At 39.1% G+C, this 15,599-nt stretch overlaps 1 protein-coding gene and 1 long non-coding RNA gene across 11 annotated transcripts in view; one reads left to right on the forward strand and one right to left on the reverse strand.

Moving 5' to 3' along the window:
- The window catches only part of EYA4 (EYA transcriptional coactivator and phosphatase 4), a 288,680-nt gene that overhangs the window by 249,303 nt on the left and 23,778 nt on the right, over positions 1-15,599 (forward strand). The window lies entirely within an intron of this gene.
- Positions 1-15,599, reverse strand: part of LOC129473724 (uncharacterized) — a 33,457-nt gene that overhangs the window by 6,180 nt on the left and 11,678 nt on the right. For both annotated transcript variants that reach the window (XR_010118897.1, XR_008654347.1), the window contains exon 2: positions 13,226-13,336. This is a non-coding gene — a long non-coding RNA (uncharacterized lncRNA). The remainder of the gene's footprint in view (positions 1-13,225; positions 13,337-15,599) is intronic.

Genomic DNA, 15,599 nt, shown 5'->3' on the forward strand with positions numbered 1-15,599 from the left:
ACAATGGAAACACAACATACTAAACCCTATGGAATACAGTGAAAGCAACACTAAGAGGAAAGTTTATAGCTGTAATTGTCTGCATCAAAAAAGTAGAAAAACTTCAAATAAACAACCTAATGATGCATCTTAAAGAACTAGAAAAGATCAGAGAAGAAATAAATGAACTTGAAATGAAAAAAATACAAAAGATCAACAAAATTAAAAGTTGGTTTTTTGAAAAGATAAACAAAATAGACAAATATTTAACCAGCCTAGCTAACAAAAAAGAAGACTCAAATAAGTAAAACCAGAAATGAAAAAGGAGACATTACAACCTATACTTCAGAAATTCAAAGGATTCTTAGAGGCTACTGTGAGAAACTGCATGCCAATAAACTGGAAAATCTAGATGAAATGGACCAACAACTAGACATATAAAGCTGTCAAGATTGAATCATGAAGAAGTCCAAAACGTGAACACACCAATAACAAGTAGAGATGGAAGCTGCAATAAAAAGTACCCCAGCAGGTCCAGCGCAGTGGCTTACGCCTGTAATCCCAGCACTTTGGGAGGCCGAGGCAGGTGGATCACGAGGTCAGGAGATCAAGACCATCCTGGCTAACACGGTGAAACCCCGCCTTTACTAAAAAATACAAAAAATTAGCTAGGCATGGTGGCAGGCACCTGTAGTTCCAGCTACTCAGGAGGCTGAGGCAGGAGAAGGGCATGAACCCGGGTGGCAGAGCTTGCAGTGAGCCGAGTTACCGCCACTGCACTCCAACCTGGGTGACAGAGCAAGACTCTGTCTCAAATAAAAAAAAAAAAAGAAAAAAGAAAAGAAAGCCTGGGACCCTATGACTTTACTGCTGAATTTTTCCAAACATTTAAGGAAGAGCTAATAGCAACCCTGCCCAAACTATTCCAGAAAACAGAGGAGGGAATATTTCCAAACTCATTCTACAGGGCTATTTTTACTCTGATACCAAAACCAGATGAAGACACATTAGAGAAAGAAAGCTACAGGCCAATATCCTTGATAAATATTGATGCAAAAATCCTCAACAAAATACTAGCAAACTGAATTCAACAACATGTTGAAAAGATAATTCATCATGACCCAAGTGGGCTTTACCCCAGGGATGCAAGGATGGTTCAACATATGCAAATCAATCAATGTGATACATCATACCAACAGAATGAAACACATAAAGATTATTTCATCTGATGCTGAAAAGTATTTGATAAAATTCAACATCCTTTCCTGATAAAAAAAATCTTCAAAAAACTGGGTATAGAAGGACAATACCTCAACACAATAAAAGCCATATGTGACAGACCTGCAGCTGATATCACACAGAATGGGGAAAAATTGAAAACCTTTCCTCTAAGATCTGGAACACAACAAAGATGCCCACTGTCACCATTGTTATTCAGCATAGTACTGGAAGTCCTAGTTAGAGCAGTTAGACAATAGAAAGAAATAAATGGCATCCAATTTGGAAAGGAAGAGGTCAAATTAGCCTTATTTGTAGATGATATAATCTTATTTTTAGAAAAGCTTAAAGATTCCATCAAAAAACTATTAGAGCTGATAAAATCAGTAAAGTTGCGGGATACAGAATCAACATACAAAAATCAGAAGCATTTTTATATGTCAGCTGTGAACAATCTGAATAAGAAATAAAAAAGTAATGCTATTTGTAATAGCTACATATAAAATAAAATTCCTAGGAATTAACCAAAGAAGTGAAAGATCTCTACAGTGAAAACTATAAAACACTGATGGCATAAATTGAAGAGGACACAAAAAAATGGAAAGAGATTCCATGTTCATGGACTAGAAGAATCAATATTGTTAAAATGTCCGTTTTACCTGAAGCAATCTATCAATTCAGTGCAATCACTATCAAAATACTACTGACATTCTTCACAGAAAAAAAAAATCCTAAAATTTATATGGAAACACAGAAGACCCAGAATAGCCAAAGCTACCCTGAGCAAAAGGAGTAAAACTGGAAAAATCACATTACCTGACTTCAAATTATAATACAAAGTGATAGTAACAAAAACAACATGGTACTGGCATAAAAACAGACATATAAAGCAATGAAAAGAATAGAGTACCTAGAAACAAATTCATACATTTACAGTGAAATCATTTTTTACAAAGATGCCAACCACATACATTGGGGAGAGGACAGTCTCTTCAATAAATGGTGCTGGGATAATGGAGATCCACGTGAAGAAGAACAAAACTAGACCCCTGTCTCTTGCCATATACAAAAATCAAATCAAAATGGACTAAAGACTTAAATGTAAGATCTCAAACTATAAAACTACTACAATAAAACATTGGGGAAACTCTCCAGGACATTGGACTGGGGAAAGATTTCTTGAGCAGTACCCCACAAGCACAGGCAACCAAAGCAAAAATGGATAAATGGGAGCCATCAAGTTAAAAAGCTTCTGCACAGCAAAGAACACAGTCAACAAAGTGAAGAGATAATCCACAGAATAGGAGAAAATATTTTCAAACTATCCATTATACAAGGGATTAATAAGCGGAACATATAAGGAGCTCAACTCAATAGGAAAATATTTAATAATCTGAATAAAAACCGGTCAAGAAATTTGAATAGCTATTTCTCAGAAGACATACACATGGCAAACAGGTACACGAAAAGGTGTTCCCATCATTGATCATCAGAGAAACTCAAAACTACAATGAGATATCATCTTACGGCACTTAAAATGGCTTGTATCCAAAAGACAGGCAATGCCAGTGAGGATGTACAGAAAAGGGAACCCTCATACACTGTTTGTGGGAATGTAAATTAGTACCACCACTATGGAGAACAGTTTGGAGGTTCCTCAAAAACCAAAAATAGAACTACCATATGATCCAGCAATCTCATTGCTAGGTATATACCCGACAGAAAGGAAATCAGTATATCAAAGAGGTATTTGCACTCCTATGTTTATTTCAGCACTTTTCACAATAGCCAAGATTTGGAAGCTACCTAGGCATCTATCAACAGATGAATGGTAAAGAAAATGTGGTACATATACACAATGGAGTACTATTCAGCCATAAAAAAATGAGATCCTGTCATTTTTAGCAACATGGATGGAACTGGAGCTCTTTAAGTGAAATAAGCCAGGCACAAGGTGACAAACTTTACATATTCTTACTTATTTGGAAGCTAAAATTCAAACTAATGGTGATAGAGTAGAACGATGGTTACTAGAGATTGGGAAGGGTAGTTAGTTGTTGAGGGGTGCAGTTAGTGGGAATGGTTAATGGGTACAAAAATATAGTTAGAATGAATAAGATCTAGTATTTGATAGCACATCAGGGTGACTATAGTCAACAATAATTTATTGTACATTTTAAAATAACTAAGCGAGTCCAGGCACAGTAACTCAGGCCTGTAATCCTAACACTTTGGGAGGTGAGGCAGGAGAATCACTTAGGCCAGGAGTTGGAGATTAGCCTGGGCAACATAGTGAGACCCTGCCTCTACAAAAAAAAAGTGTTGTTGTTTTTTTTTTAATTAGCTGGGCATGGTGGTGCATGCCTGTATTCTCAGCTACTCAGGAGGCTGACATTGGAAGATCATTTGAGCTCAGAGGTTGAGGCTACAGTGAGCCATGTTCACACCACTGCAGTCCAGCCTAGGTGTCAGAGTAAAAAATAAATAAATAAAATTATAAAATGACTAAAAGAGTTTAATTGGATTGTCTGTAACACAACAAAATGATAAACACTTGAGGTGATGGATATCCCATTTACCCTGATGTGATTATTATGCATTGTATACCTGTATCAAAATATCTCATGACGCCGGGTGCGGTGGCTCACACCTGTAATCCCAGCACTTTGGGAGGCCGAAGCGGGCAGATCACCTGAGGTCAGGAGTTCAAGACCAGCCTGGCCAACATGGCAAAACCCCGTCTCTGCTAAAAATACAAAAATTAGCCAGGTGTGGTGGTGGGCACCTGTAATCCCAGCTACTCAGGAGGCTGAGGCAGGAGAATCGCCTGAACCCCAGAAGCAGAGGTTGCAGTGAGCTGAGATGGCTCCACTGCATTCCAGCCTGGGCAACAGAGTGAGACTCTGTCTCAAAAAAAAAAAAAAAAAAATCTCATGTATCCCATGTGTATATACACCTACTATGTACCCACAAAAATAAAAAATAAATACTACAGAGATTATTTATTTATGAAGAAATGTTAAGAAATATATTCATTTATTTATAAGAAGAGAGAGGTAGGCAAGGGCTGGACCACTCAAGGACTCTTCATTATGGTAAGGTGTTTGGGTTTTTTCTGGTTGCAGTGGGAAGCTGTTGGGGAGTTTTAGGTTTATCATTGTCTGCTCTGTAGAGAGTAGAATTTAGAAGAATAAGAGTGGACACAAGTTGACCACTTAGGAGATGCTATGCAGTAAGAATGGCCATGCCTTAGATAGGAACAGTGCTTCTGAAACTTGAGTGTGTGTCACAATAACCTGCAGGGCCTGTTAAGCACAGATCGCTGGGTTACAACCCAGAGTTTCTGAGTCTGGAGGTTTGGGGTGGGACCATAGGTTTTGCATTTGGAACAAATTTCCAGATAAAGCTGATGGTCCTGGGCTGCATTTTGAGAACCACTAGAGTGGAGTATTTCCCAGACTTTTTTTCCTTGAGCAAACTAATGAACATGTTAATTAATAGTCTTTGAGAAAAGGCCATGGTCAAATAGATTTAGGGAATGCTTACATTTTATAGCCATTAATGCATGTTATCATATTAAAGGTCATGAGATGTTTAAAAGAATCCTCTATAACTAGATTTAATCCCTCAGTTCCCTAATGTCATCAGTAATAACCTTGAGGACTGACTGAAAAAAGGTCATTCTGATGATTAGTTAAGTCAGGACTTTGCATTGCTAATAACAAAAGTGACCAGAGCCATTATTTCTGGGAGGGGGGAAAAGATCTTTATAGTGTTAAGATTGTCTAAGCTTGAAATTATTATGGGTCCTTAATTCTTTTAATTTCTTAGATCAGTCTTATTTCCACAATATGCATTTTAGAGTGTAACGTTTTGGTATAACATAGTGATTTTTTTGATTATTTTAGCCAGAGATTCCTCTACACACATATGACTGAGAACATCACTGTATAGAACATCTAAGGGCAGAACTGCTCTAGGTAAAATGTACAGATGGGGGACTGGAGAGATCCCATTTCCCCTACATGACCATCCTTCCCCATCATTCTTGGTCACCATGAAGGGGGTTCCTGAATCCTGGAGCTTGCTCAGAGTACAGCCTGGAAGGCAGTCGACTAGCTGAAGTAGCACTGAGCTAAAAGTCAGAAGGACCTCCTGTGCCTGGCTGTGCCTAAGAGCAAACTGTTTGACCTCTGAGCCTGTTTCATCTGAAAATGGTTATAATTCATTTCCTTCCAGGAGTTACAGGGTGGCTTAAATGAGATAATGTACATATATAAAAATGACACTACACGGTGAAAACTATCATCTACCTCCTAGGTTAGAGAAAATTCATAAAAATATACCTTCTTTCTCCAAAATGAGAAATAACTAAAGGCAGGTGTTTTCAGACCTGCAAGGTCAATGTTTACTCCCGCACCATGTGAAGTGGCACTGCAGTAGCCTCAATATAGTGAGCTGGGAGCTGCACCTATGAAGACCAGAGATGTCAATCATATCCTGAAATTACCATACCTACCTACATATCTACCTGTCTTTCTTCCTCTCCCCCCACCCATAATTAGTGGGCAATACTGAGTATCATTTTTGACTGGTTACTGTGCACCTGGTCCTTGGCTGAGTGTCCTGTGAAATGCATTCTCTCATTAGCTTTTTCCATCACCCTGTGTGATTGGTACTACCATACATAGCTCGTAAGTGGCAAGATCAGTGACATCCATATCTCTTTGGCAGGTTCTTAATCTCTATATTCTTTTGGTCTCATGTTCTTTCCCCACAACCTGTAAAAATAAAATGTGTGGACCACGATAATGTAGGAATGACCTTTTACCCATAAATTGTCTTAACTTTTGTGTTTTAATTAAAAAAAAACTTTTGGAAAATTCTACTTCCATTTATAAATTAAATAATGTGAATTTCCCAAGCATCTTCCTAATGGGTTATCACTTCTTGACCCTGTTCAATTGTCATCACTGTCTTTTCCAAGCAGAACTATTCCTGGACATTTCTGATGACGGTGAATGAGGAACCTTGCTATCTGAGCCCTGCTGCTATGAGGCTGGTGATGGGTTTTGCAGCTGAGCAGCAATTGCAATGTACAGTTTCTGTGCTGCAAAACTCTAAAATAGGAGCTTGTAAATTCGACAGGATGTAGGCCAGGAATCATCCATCATGTTAGAGTTTATTTCTGTTCCCTGATTGTTATATCATTTTACCTGATAATTTGCAGCGATTCCTTTTGTTTTCAGGGGAGGGTGAAGAAAGCTATATAAATTGTACTTTAGGGATTTGGTTTATCTTGGATCATTAATGTATCATGTGCTATGAAGCTATGATACTCTAAACTTATTCCACAGTAAGGACACAGAGGAAATAGCCCAAGTCAGGGGAAAAAAGTGAAGGAACTGAAGGAAAAGTGAATGGTTTCCTGATAATGTGAAACTCAGATTCAGGTTCCCCAAACTGCTTGCTTATTTTAGACAACATCTCATATTAACAGCAGTGCTGGCAAAATAATATGTGCATCATAATTAATCAATTGATTGCTTGTATATTGAACAGTCTACACACATTTGTGTAGAAAAATACTTCTAACATAGCATTTGGCTGGATTTTAAATGATAGGCTAGTCATGAAGATAAATACTGATGTTTGTGCATTTGGACTAAAGAAAACCAACATGGTTTAATAGAAAGTAATGGAATTAATCAAGTGTTAGAACCATGGATCTGGGGCAATCCTAATGGCAGTGCTAACAAACACCATATGCTTAGAGGGCTCTGGCTTTGGAGGGAGAATGACCCCGAGTTCAAATTCTACCTCTCCCTCCTAGTACCCATGTGACCTTGAGTAGTTTATTTAGCATTTATGAGCCTCAGTTGTCTTGTATATAAAATGAGGAGAATAATAAAAGTAGTAATTTGATTCCGAGGGTTAAATGAGTTAAAGCATTAAAACTCACCATAGAATAAACATTCAGTAAGCATAACCTATTTATTTAGTTTCAAAGAAATCTGGAATACAGGAAACTGAATTTTTCTAAGGAAATTTGCATTTTATATTTGTATCTGTTATTTTACCTCATAGTATGAGTCAGTCAGTGCTGCAGATAAGTAGCACTATGCCAGGGTGACTAGAGAGTGGCTTTGGTATATATTATATAAGAGACATGATTACAGAATTTGCAAGCCTCAAAAAATGCATCATGTTTTTACTGGTAGCTTATAGTAAGTTTGATTGTGTGTGCATGTGTATGTATATAGTGTGTACATAAGTATCATACATATGCATGTGAAAATAAAGCCAAATCAAAGACAGTGACATCTCTCAAACTCTTCCCTAGGGAATTGGGGAATCATTGCTACCTATTGTCTCCCTTTTCAGAGCTTTGTGTTGAGTATATGTTTATTCTGAGAATTTCTTTTTTTTTTTATTATTATACTTTAGGTTTTAGGGTACATGTGCACAATGTGCAGGTTTGTTACATATGTATCCATGTGCCATGTTGGTGTGCTGCACCCATCAACACGTCATCTAGCATTAGGCATATCTCCCAATGCTGTCCCTCCCCCCTCCCCCCGCCCCACAACAGTCCCTGGAGTGTGACGTTCCCCTTCCTGTGTCCATGAGTTCTCATTGTTCAATTCCCACCTATGAGTGAGAACATGCAGTGTTTGGTTTTTTGTCCTTGTGATAGTTTACTGAGAATGATGGTTTCCAGTTTCATCCATGTCCCTACAAAGGACATGAACTCATCATTTTTTATGGCTGCATAGTATTCCATGGTGTATATGTGCCACATTTTCTTAATCCAGTCTATCATTGTTGGACATTTGGGTTGGTTCCAAGTCTTTGCTATTGTGAATAGTGCCGCAATAAATATACGTGTGCATGTGTCTTTATAGCAGCATGATTTATAGTCCTTTGGGTATATACCCAGTAATGGGATGGCTGGGTCAAATGGTATTTCTAGTTCTAGATCCCTGAGGAATCGCCACACTGACTTCCACAATGGTTGAACTAGTTTACAGTCCCACCAACAGTGTAAAAATGTTCCTATTTCTCCACATCCTCTCCAGCACCTGTTGTTTCCTGACTTTTTAATGATGGCCATTCTAACTGGTGTGAGATGGTATATCATTGTGGTTTTGATTTGCATTTCTCTGATGGCCAGTGATGATGAGCATTTTTTCATGTGTTTTTTGGCTGCATAAATGTCTTCTTTTGAGAAGTGTCTGTTCATGTCCTTCACCCACTTTTTGATGGGGTTGTTTGTTTTTTTCTTGTAAATTTGTTTGAGTTCATTGTAGATTCTGGATATTAGCCCTTTGTCAGATGAGTAGGTTGCAAAATTTTTCTCCCATTCTGTAGGTTGCCTGTTCACTCTGATGGTAGTTTCTTTTGCTGTGCAGAAGCTCTTTAGTTTAATTAGATCCCATTTGTCGATTTTGGCTTTTGTTGCCATTGCTTTTTGGTGTTTTAGACATGAAGTCCCTGCCCACGCCTATGTCCTGAATGGTATTGCCTAGGTTTTCTTCTAGGGTTTTTATGGTTTTAGGTCTAACATTTAAGTCTTTAATCCATCTTGAATTAATTTTTGTATAAGGTGTAAGGAAGGGATCCAGTTTCAGCTTTCTACATATGGCTAGCCAGTTTTCCCAGCACCATTTATTAAATAGGGAATCCTTTCCCCATTGCTTGTTTTTGTCAGGTTTGTCAAAGATCAGATAGTTGTAGATATGCGGCATTATTTCTGAGGGCTCTGTTCTGTTCCATTAATCTATGTCTCTGTTGTGGTACCAGTACCATGCTGTTTTGGTTACTGTAGCCTTGTAGTATAGTTTGAAGTCAGGTAGCGTGATGCCTCCAGCTTTGTTCTTTTGGCGTAGGATTGACTTGGCGATGCGGGCTCTTTTTTGGTTCCATATGAACTTTAAAGTAGTTTTTTCCAATTCTGTGAAGAAAGTCATTGGTAGCTTGATGGGGATGGCATTGAATCTATAAATTACCTTGGGCAGTATGGCCATTTTCACAATATTGATTCTTCCAACCCATGAGCATGGAATGTTGTTCCATTTGTTTGTATCCTCTTTGATTTCATTGAGCAGTGGTTTGTAGTTCTCCTTGAAGAGGTCCTTCATGTCCCTTGTAAGTTGGATTCCTGGTATTTTATTCTTTTTGAAGCAATTGTGAATGGGTGTTCACTCATGATTTGGCTCTCTGTTTGTCTGTGATTGGTGTACAAGAATGCTTGTGATTTTTGTACATTGATTTTGTATCCTGAGACTTTGCTGAAGTTGCTAATCAGCTTAAGGAGATTTGGGGCTGAGACAATGGGGAGAATTTCTTTTAAAAATTACATAGAATGGCTCTGCGTGATCTCATAAATAGCCAAATATATTACTAACTTATTTAAGCCCATCTTTACCAAGTAATTGCTGGAATTACATTAGAAAAGAGGAAAGATCTTGAAAGGACATCACATTGATTAACTTGAAGCTAATGTACCAGAGAGATAATGGTAACTAATCTCTTAAAAATACATAGAGAAGCCTTCTGTAACCTGCCCTGAAGTTTTCAGTTCCTTTGATCTCAGTTGATGATTATGATGTAATCTCATATCTTGAGAAGGTGGGGGATTAGGACATTAACTTATCTTAAGTATTCTTTAATCATCATCAACCCTCTCCTAGGCATTTCCTCCTATAGCCGTCTCCTAACGTGTCAGTCACCTTTCTCCTGGAGTCCTGAGGAGCCTCATGAGGTGTGTGTATTTGCCACCTCTGCTCTGCCACTTTTCTCTGGGCCCTGTGCTTTCTAGCCCATCCTCCCACAGTCATTCTCACCAACACGATATTTTTCTTTCCATCCAAGTACCATGTTACACTGTTGCCATGTACTACCACTGTAATTCCCTCCTTGAAGTACATTTATTCTGTTACTAGTTTAATACATTTGGATTCCCTTCTGATTGAAACTGTAGAAGCCTCTAGTGGTAAGTTGTGTGATGATCCCCTTCATCACACAATTTAAGCTTGACAACATTAACCACTGTTCAACTGCAAATATGTTGCTTACACTGAACACTTGAATTGTGAACAAAATCTTTTAATTCAAAATGTGCTAGCTTTTCACCTTTACCAGCTCCCCAGCAGGTAATTGGCTACATCACTAAGAAAAAGACACCATCAGACATTTGGTCCTTGAAGTTAAGTCCACAGAATGATCTTTATGGAGGTGAAGGATGGAAAAGGCACTCTTCCTCATAAGCAAATCTAGAGAAGTCTAGTTCCCGAGAAATTATACTAAGCCATAGTTCTACTCAGTGATCACGCTGGCTCAAGTCCAACCATCCTGTGGAAGCACCCCAGAGGCTTAACTCTTGGAAAGCCAGAAGGTCATGCCAGCTCTGATTTTTCTTAACTATCCCAGTCTCTCATTATAATAGCTTGTAGACCAGTATTTATTCAAAAGTAACATGTATATGAATCACCTGATAATCTTGTTAAACTACCTGGCAAACTAGATCTGGGGAAGGGTCTACAAGTGTGCATTTCTAACAGTTCCCAGATGGTGCCAATGGTGCTGGTCTGTGAACCACACTTTGAGTAGCAAGATTGTCATCTGCTGACTCTCAATCTCATTTGTACATTGGACTCACTGCAGAGCTTTAGCATGACTGATGCGTGGACCCACCTCAGATAATCCGATTTAGTTGGTATGGGGTGTGGCCTAAGCAACAGGCATTGTGAAAGCTCCACAGGTGTTTCCCATGCATGGTGGAGTCTGAGAACCCCTGTCTTAGATGTCATCCTCCCAGCTTGGAGTCCTCCTTATGTACCACTATAACCCCACTTTGCCATAATGCCTCTCTATCCTTACTCCATTATTTCTCCATCAGAAAACCCCACTGACTGCCTGTACCTCAGCAGCTGAATGTGGCCACAAATCTCAAGTGGGTGCAAGCACTCTTGGGGTCATGAACTCTTCCTATTGCAGGTTTTGAAGAGCTGAAGGGAGAGCAAGCATCTCTCTCCCGATTCTGTACAAACCTCCTCAATTACTAGGGGGGAAAATGCAAACAAATGAATTCTGTCATCTTTGCACCACCAAATCCGTGCCCCCTACATCTGTAGCCATAGATGTCTCTTGCACCTCTCTTGCACCCTGGTTCTGTGCTCCCTCACCTACCCAAGGAATTGACTCCTGAAAGGACTTCTTTCGCTAAGCCACCAGTTTCTCACTCTCCTAGATTCTTCCCATCACCATCGTATCTGCTGTCACATTCCTGTCATTAGAAGAGCTTCTTGAGCCCATTTTCCCCTCTGGTGACTGCTCTCTTTCTCTGCTCTTTCCAGCTTTGCCATAACATGACACTTGCCAAGTCTGAGGAGCCACCTTGTTGCCAAATCAAGTGTTCCTTCTTGGCTTATCTTGCTGGGGCCTCTCACGTACATTCAGTAGAGCACTCTTTCATTCTTAAAATCCTTGTTTCCTTTCCCTTCCCTGGTCAGGGTCCCTCTTCTCTCACACACAGACTTCTCACCTCTGGGCTCTGCGTATGTTCACTACCATTGCACCTGTTCATACCTAGCTCCCTCACCTTTGTCAGGCCTCTGTTTCTCTCTCTGCCATTGCCTCCTGAAAGGGGGCTTCTCTGAATTTGCTTTAAATTAGCCCTCTCCACTCATCCTCATCACTTCTGTATCTGCTTGTCCTGGTTTTTCTTTCATAGCTTTATCACCACCTGAAATGCTTATATTCCCTTGTTTTCTTGTCTGTTTATCAGATAGCTCATCCAGTAATAATATAAACCACATAAAGGTACGGGCTTTGCTTTTTTGGTTATCTGCTCTCTGCTTGGAATTTGAACGTGTCTAATACATAATTAGTCACTCAATAAATATGTAATGAATAAATGAATGTTCCTGAAACCATTCTCCAGTTCCTCCTAAGAACTTGTAAGCCCACTACCTATCCATCATAGACAAGTATCACAATTGTAAAATTTCCCTTCTGATTTGTGACTGAATTTCATTTTATCTCTTATGATTTAAAGGGTATATGTATTCTAAAAAATCCAGTAACTTTTTCCACCTTGGTTCATGGAGCTGGCCTGCCTTCTTTCTTCCTTGATGAACTTGCATATCTTCTATCTTTGTGTGCAGATGTCTACACATATGCTACAGGTCCCAAAAGAATAACTGTTTCAAGAGGTTGATGTCTTTAAAAAAAAAAAAAGTCCTTAGTTTCTTTAAAAATACATAATTGCTGCCTCTCCAGAGATATTTTTACAGTGTGTCCCTAGAGGAGGAATTCCAGCTGATGGCCCAATGCAGGGCAGAGGCCCATAGACAGACAGTCTGGCTCCAATTTATGCTCTGTGTTCACATGGCTAATAGGCGTTAGTATTTTGATTTAGAGAACTGCTGTACTGGATCCTGCCTTGGTTATACACTGGCAACATCTGGCTTAGAACCACACATTTAAAGGCCAAGAGCTATTTATTTTCTTCATCTTCCTCTTTCTCTCTCTCTCTCTCTCTCTGTATTCAGTAAAATGTCTGGGGAATAGTTTCAGTATTTTGATAGGGCAGTACACAGAATAAATTGGCAGTAGTTCAATTTGCCTCCTATTAAACTCTGTTGTAGACACTTTGAACCTTTTGGAACTGTTATAATATGTATAATATATATCAGAACTTCCACAAAACCCTGTTAGTGCCTTTATTATCCCACTTTTTTCCTCTATCCAAGTTTTGCTATCACCTCATTTTAGACCCTAAACTCAACACTCACTACACTTAAATGCAAATTAAAAAAAGCAACTCTTGATTCATAAGGTGCCCATAATTCTACAAACATCTAATGAAAATGAGCAAACATCTCTGTATAAAACTTGAGTTCAATCCAGAAGTATGTTTCATTCTCAAATGCCTGATAAAACAGTGGAATTGCAGGTGCTGGCAGTTCCCTCACAGCAGTTTGGCAAGATGGAGGGTGCCCAGCATTGCTAAGGCTACACCCACCAAATGTCCAGTCATCTTTCTGGGATTCTTGGATCTGTGAGTCGTTTAGCTGGAAAAATGCGGTGCTGTAATCTGCTCACTTAGAATTAGCTGTCCCAGTGACTTAGTAAGCTGGAAAAAAACAAAAAGTAAAATTAGATATTTGAAAGTAAGCCCGCCCCAGACATTCTCTTAGAAACAAGATCACCACCTCTTACAGGCATGGTTTTGCTTGGCTGATGGCATGACTATCCCTGGCCCATCTGTGCCAAGCCTTTGGCATGGCTGACGAAATATCTCTCTTTCAATAGGCCTTGCTCTCTGGAAACCTTAGTAAAATACAGCTAGTTCACACTCCAGCAAACCACAAACCTAAACTTTCCCAGTTACAAATGATATTTTGCCAAAATGCTTACTAAGTCCTGGCTCTCATAGAGTGTGTGATGTGGAATCGCCGCAGCTTGAAAAACAAATGACCAGCCCTCCCAGTGCCGTGGGGTTGCATTCCAGTGGAGTGCTCAACTACAGTTTTTATCATACCACATGCCATGCTTGCTTGCTAGCAGATTCTTGCATTTTGCTTTTTTAAAAAAATTATGCTTGTTTGCATGCTTATCAGATGTACGAAATGCATTCTTCATGGATTTTCCTATCACTGTTTGGGTAGCACAGAGTTACGTACTTCAGAAGCATGGAATTGATCAAAGTAACAATCAAAAGGAACAATATGTTTTCTCCCATCCCCATAAATCTGGTCTGTAAATACAAAGAATGTGAAGAATGAACATAAGAAATTCAATAATTGTATTTAAAACTTAAAAAGAAAAATTGGCAAATCATAGGATAAGAGCCTAACCAACCTGGTCTCCAGAAGGAAAACATTTTAAATCAGATATTTCTGAACTCCTATCTGAAATATATATCTTTAGGGCAGTAATCATCAGAAACGTAACAGAGTAGTGTGGAGCTCAGTTTTATTGTCTTGCATCAGTGAACATTCCTCAAAAGCACAGAGCATCACTAATGGAATTATATGTTTTCACGGTATAATTACATTTGATTTTTCCTGGTATTTCTGTAGACTTTGTTCATGGTTCCATGACTAGGCAGAATAGTTTCATAGAATGTCCTCAGCCTATTTAATTCCTAGTTCCCCCAACCCTGCCAAAAAGACATACTAATAATAGGAATTTTTCAACCAAAAAAGACAAAATGTATTTTTTTTAATTTACACAACCTTTAGAGATTTTAATTCAACAAAAACATGATCAACAAAAATAAAAGAAGAAAAAAGAAGAATTTTGTGCTTGAAGGAAACAGAGCAAGGGGCCCTTCTGAGCTCTGAAACCCCTTGAGACACAAACTGGCACTGACTAATATTTTTTTTTTCTTTTGAGATACAGTTTCACTCTGTCACCCAAGCTGGAGTACAGTGGCGTGATCTTGGCTGACTGCAACCTCCGCCTACCAGGTTCAAGGGATTCTCGTGCCTCAGCATCCCGAGTAGCTGGGATTACAGGCACACGCCACTGTGTCCAGATAATTTTTGTATTTTTATTAGAAACAGGGTTTTACCATGTTGGCTAGGCTGGTCTCGAACTCCTGACCTCAAATGGTCTGCCTGCCTCAGCCTCCCAAAGTGCTAGGATTACAGGCGTGAGCCACTGTGCCCAGCCTACTTATTAATAATTTTATTCTTGTTTTGAATGAATGTTTGTTGGCTAAAACAGAACTGATTTGATCTTTGGGTCTATAGTCCCAAATGGTTCTGTCACTGGAAGACGGATGAATCCGGCAGCACAGTCAAGCTACCGGATGACAAAATACCAGGAGGCCATCAGGTATGTGAAGAGTCAGCATCCATTACTGAGAAATGAGAATCTCTGCCTATGAAATCCACATAAATCTCTAAATGAGGAGATTTAAACAATTAGAAAATTATGTTGAAATCCAGCATATTAGTATCTCTATCTTTGCTCACATCAAGTCTTAGTTTAGCTCTCATACCCCAGTGACCCCTTAGCACTCAAAGCCTTTTTCTTAGCATTTAATTCCTATTCTCCAGGTTTTCATGGCTACAGAACACAGAATGACATCTCAAATATGTTTACACTTTAGGGCTTCCCCCTCAAAACATGATGAAAGGAAACATAGGAATAAAATGGGTTATCATAGTGGAGGTGTGGAATGAAGAGTGGTTTCTCCTTGCAAATGGAATCAGTTCAGGGTGTAGATGAATACTACCTGGCCTGACCTGGGTTGCATGTTCTTATCATAAATTGAGTAAAGTTTTCGTTATATTTCCCCAAGTTGAGATACATTTCTTGAAATGCCAACTATCAGAACGTTGAAAACACAATTTCGGCTCTCTCTTCTCAAATCCTTGCAGTCTGGC

Source organism: Symphalangus syndactylus, chromosome 2 (genome assembly GCF_028878055.3).
Source record: "Symphalangus syndactylus isolate Jambi chromosome 2, NHGRI_mSymSyn1-v2.1_pri, whole genome shotgun sequence".
NCBI classification, from domain to species: domain Eukaryota; kingdom Metazoa; phylum Chordata; class Mammalia; order Primates; family Hylobatidae; genus Symphalangus; species Symphalangus syndactylus.